Genomic DNA, 6,025 nt, shown 5'->3' on the forward strand with positions numbered 1-6,025 from the left:
ACCTGCCAAATGACCAGCTTAGATTCATGTAGTTTTATATTTAATCAATCAATCAATAAATCAATCAATCTATCAATCATTCTTGTATGAAATGTGTTCTATTCATGAAGATATTGAAGCTACAGGCACACAACAAACACTGGCATTGTGTCACCACACTGTAAAATCCTAAGTGTTAAATGAAGTCTGAGAGTGCATTCAATATACAGGTCCATTTGGTTCCATTTGTACGTGCTCAGACTTACAGTGCAAAGGGATAAATTCATAATACGGATTTGACTACACCGCTAATTGCATTAGCCTGTGAAGTCTGTACTATAAGGAATTAAAAGTAAACCAATTAAGCTGCCCCTGCCAAGCTGTTCATCTGTGCTACTCACATTAATACAGTCCCAAAAATGATTTCCCCGCTAATGTCCTCAATATCCACTTCTAACCATCACCACACATGGTGCATACTGTACATATCCTTCTATAGTTACAACATCATCCTGTAGAACTACAAGTCATGACATATTTCTGTACTACAAGTCACTACATCCTTCTGTAGAACTACAAGTCATGACATCTTTCTGTAGAACTACAAGTTAGAACCAACTTCTAGAACTACAAGTCACAACATCCTTCTGTTGAACTACAAGTCACACTTTTCCTGGCACCACTGGACAGTGGACACACACACACACACACACACACACACACACACACACACACACACACACACACACACACACACACACACACACACACACACACACACACACACACACACACACACACACACACACACACACACACACACACACACCTTACCTCCTGGTTGTCCTGTGCTGTTGGGTGTGTGGTCTGATATTGTGTGCAGGGGCTGATGGATATCCTGGGAAGCGTTTTGAATCTGGCAAGGCCTCCACAGACAGGCAGGTGAAAGCACTGGTGTGGCTAACCGCCGGTCCACACAGGACTCCTAGATCAGGGAAGGGAGGCCGCTCAGACGTTCTGCCCCAAAGACCATGCAGCTGGGAGGTTTGTGGCTGCAAACCCATCCACAGTTTGATTCATAGGAGCTGAGAAGAGGAAAGAGAGAGTGAAACATAGAGAGGGGGTTGGGTGGGTGCTATAGCTGCAGAGTGTGCTGTTTTTAAGTTTGACTTTTTCCATGTGGAGCAGTGATGATGTTTGACACTGATGCAGCAATGAATCTGACATACATGCTCTTGTATAAGAGTTCGCAGTTCAGTCTTCTAATATAAAAGGTGTAAAATGAACTAACAAATAAACAAATAAACTCTTTTTTTGAAAAGTAAAGTTAGCAGCGTGAGTGAGAATAAACTAGTCTGACAAAATCATGGAGTGGATCTTATTACCAAATTCAATAACACAAACAATGGAATATTATGACTCATACTGGTGTGAATAATGTTTTCCATGTTTTGAACTTGAAGGGCTGATGAATACTCAGCTCTCACTTGTTTATATATTCAGCAAACATTCCACTATTGATTAAAGAGATACATAACTGATTTTAAAAGCTGAAAGACATTCTACAGAATGCACCTTTAAAAGCCCAATTACTTGTTTAAAAATGAATAAATAATTACACAACACAACATAACTTGGGATATGGAACATTGTTTTGTATTTTAACCACTTAAACCCATACTTTGTTGACCGGTGTTACCCAGGTGTCCCTTCCTTTTTTACTTCTACACCAAATCTCTTTGCAAAAAATAGCCGATCTGCAACACTGCTATTTTCACCGAATGTTGACCCCAGAATAGGGATACTAGGGTTCATGTGGTTAAATACTGACAATAGTGTAACATTTTGTCATGCATAAAGGATTTTACACACTATGCATAATTAACATCTATAAATCCCTTTTATTTCATCATTTGTATGCTGCTCAGACATGAATATATAATGACTGAAAAGTTGTGCATTCTATGATATATGTGATCTATTCTGCGACATATGTGATCTATTCAGTGATTATGATCTATTCTGTGACTATGTGATCAATTCTGATTCAAGGCTCATTTCTCTGTAAGCATTCTGCTCTCGTTCATGACTAGATTTATTTCTTCTCTTCTTTCAACGGTAGGGAGGTTAGATACAAGATATAAGCCTTTAAACAATAACATTGCTGGCCTGAATGTTCCAACTTTGTGTACTTCCTGTTTGTAACCATTGCCCTGGGAGATGACATGAACTATCAGAGAAACAGCTGTTGAATGAGTACAGATAATGCCCATGATATTTGTTATTCCTTATTGTAGTTTTTTATTATTATTGAATTGGCTAGAGGTGTAAATGGCTGACATGATGTTAACATGGGGTTTCACGATTCCAAGCAACAATAAAATGTTGAAATCTTCCGTACACAGTAAAAGTTAAATTCATTCATGTTCATTTATCCATTTGTAACTCTCAGACTTAAATGAATGCTGAGGATTTTGCTGTGTAATATTATGGATTCAAAGTGGTTCACATGGTGGGCCTGTGGTCTGCTGTCTGCCCATAGACTGGCTGGCTGTCTTTTTATTCCCCCTCTCACCCTCAACCTCATGAGCGAGTTTACCGTTGTTCCACTACACAGTAAAATTGTCAGTGTTATAGTAACTCATGGCGATGTGAAAATTAAGCCAAATGGACCTGTAAGGGTCAATTATTAGACTCTCAGAGTAAAGTTAGAACCGTGGATTCTACTGTGCACAGACAGTGATGATAAGCTATCTAAGCCTCCATGGCAATACAGGGTTCAGAGGTAGATCATGTGTGAGGCCATCCACACGCACACGCGCACACGCGCGCACACACACACACACACACACACACACACACACACACACACACACACACACACACACACACACACACACACACACACACACACACACACACACACACACACACACACACACACACACACACACACACACACACACACACACACACACACACACACACACACAACCTCCATAGCAGGGCCCTCAGCAGGGGAGGCGGTGGGTGGTGGTGGTGGGGTGGCGGCTGTGGGCTAGGGGCTGACACGTTTCTGCTAACAATCACATCACACACAGGGACCCACATTCCAACTTCCTGATCAGCCCCCCCCCTCCCTTTTCCGCTTACCTCCACAGTCCTCCTCTTCCACTTACAGGTCCTGGTGGAACTGTGCAGCCATGATGGGACAGACCTACTGGTCAGGAGTCATGGGGAAAAAAAACATACCTTATGCTAGGATGTCACCCGCTGAAAACATCAGATTCACAAGCTTACAACGTGTTGCATTGTGACGCGCTGTGAGCTTGCAGATCTGTTGTTTTCAGCACTTTACATAATACATACAAGGGTACATACAGAGTACTGGAAATCTGTACTCAAGTAAAAGTAAAAGTACAATTACTCCCATTAAAAGGGATTAAAACAATTCTGAAATGATACAAAATATTACCAATGATATATATTTTTTGCAAAGCATTGTGTATCACAAACTAGATATTCACTGCTGGTGTTGATTTCCTTGATTCCATACTTTGGAACCTTTAGTGCTTGGTAATACAGTCAATGGGCTGCACTGTAGTACATGTCCTGTACTCTGCTGCCCTCTAGTGATGTTTTATTTTTCCACAGCTCACCAATGTTCAGATGAGGAAAAACAACAAATGTAACACATTATTTTAAACTGTATGAAAATAAATGTTTGTCAGATGTACAATAGCAAGGTATGCCAGTCATGGTTTTAACTGAATGGTATAAAACAATGTCCACTTCTGGTATCAATCCAAATCATGTAGACTAGAGCAGTGGTTCTCAACCTTTTCAGGCCACAACCCCCCCAAAAGAATCATATTTGAACTGGGGACCCCCCACCCTGACAAGCACTTGGAGTTGTAGGAAATGAGTCATTACATTTAGTTTGACTCGGTTCCACAGATAAATATTGTGAAAATAGGCGATCTACAAGCTTGTAGATTGGCTATTTTCATTTTTTTGCCAATGTTTGACCAGTTTTTATAGCATACTTTGTTGATTACTTTGGATGCAGTAATTTCTTTTATGATATTATTAGGTATTAAAAGTCCTTAAATTGTCACTTTACTGTCATCTGGGGACCCCCCAAAATCATGTGGGGACCCCCAGGGGGTTGAGAACCACTGGGGGATTCACATAGAAATACAAAAACTCACTCCATCAAAGACTCAAAGACGGAGGCGCGCGCGCACACACACACACACACACACACACACACACACACACACACACACACACACACACACACACACACACACACACACACACACACACACACACACACACACACACACACACACACACACACACACACACACAGTTAATGTAATAAGCATGAGAACCTTGTGGTGTGGTCTGCAACAGGTTTAGCAGTCTCCTCAGAACCAAGGGGCCTGGGGGCCATCATCTCGCACTTCAGTGAGGTCATTGCAGCTCAACCTTTGACATTCTAAGACGCATAAATGATGACTGTCACAATTCCCAAAATTATAAATGAGTTATTGCTTCAATACATTAATTATCCCAATTTAACTCATATAACACAATATAAAACTATTGTTTTGTATTGCCTATACTATAACAATTGAATAGTAAACTATGGTAATGAAACAATAAAAATTAGCAAATAAGATAAACATTAAAGATGTACATTATACTACCTAAAAAGGTAATAGAGTAGAATAGTATACGTGCAGAGATACTGAGAATATAAAGCACATTTTATGTGTTACACTTTAAGAAATTTTAAATGGCAGGTTGTTCAAAAGACTTGGGGTCTGGAGGGCAAAGGTCCCCCCCCCCAAGTTTGGACTTTAGGCTATAAGTAATGTATTAGCAGGAAACTACCTGTGAATCAGTCAAGACATCTGAATTATGGCTAGTGAGCCTTTCTGGGCCTGACGAAGGCCCAGAAAGAGAGAGAGTGTGCGTGTGTGTGTGTGTGTGTGTGTGTGTGTGTGTGTGTGTGTGTGTGTGTGTGTGTGTGTGTGTGTGCGTGTGTGTGTGTGTGTGCGTGTGTGCGCGTGTGTGTTGAGCATAGTACCTTGCTCATCTACTGCAGTTTAGCTACTAATGAATAAAAAATTTACTTGTGTTTTAGGATAACCAGCTGGGATGTTATTTTAACTTATATAGACCAGTTTCCTCACATGAGACGAGAGTGAGTGATCCATCTTCTTCCTCAGTTTGGGTACATTAGGAGAATAGCTACAGCAGTAGGCCTCGTCTAATTGGCAATGTTAAATCCACGTTATTAAATCCACGTTAAACCTTACACTCTTTAATGATTTACTTTATTAAATAATTACTTTATTGGCCTACTTTATTTATTAATACGCCAGATAGCTGTTATCAATTTGTAGACACCTTCTTGGTATCATGCATTATAAAACCTTTCAGAACTGTGCCAAATACGACAGTGGACACATTTTGGTGATTGAAATTATACATTTAAACAAAGTGATTCATCTGTACCATGGTGTTGAAAATGTGATTTGAGCTAATCCCATGTCCATGAGACACTGGCTAGTGTCCAAGTCTGGACAGAAAACCAGGCAAGAGGCAGGAGTTTGAAACCTGTACTAGGTAGGCTGCTAACACAAAAGATTATAGCTTAGAATGAAAGGTAATGACAAACAAGCCACTGAGGATGCAGCCTTATCAGGGGTTAACTGGTAAATGAGGAACAGCATGGTGATGAGGGAATGGCAAACAACTGACAAGGACACAAGAGCAATCTCTATGGTGACACCTGGTGGAACTGACTAGAAACCACAGGTAAAGTTATGAGGATAGAGAGGCATAGAAGGCATTGTTGTAACTGGACCACTGAGGCTTTAAAACAGTGCATCTCAAATGGGGGTACTGAAGCTAGCTCACAACATCAGTTTTTAATATTAAAGCCAAACAAAATAAAATAAATAAATAAATTGATGAGTAGACAACCCCTCGGTCCGTACGAACCGATCCGCAACTATACGCCGCCATGAGA

This window comes from Gymnoscopelus microlampas (genome assembly GCF_963454915.1).
Source record: "Gymnoscopelus microlampas genome assembly, chromosome: 21".
Taxonomy (NCBI): Eukaryota; Metazoa; Chordata; class Actinopteri; order Myctophiformes; family Myctophidae; genus Gymnoscopelus; species Gymnoscopelus microlampas.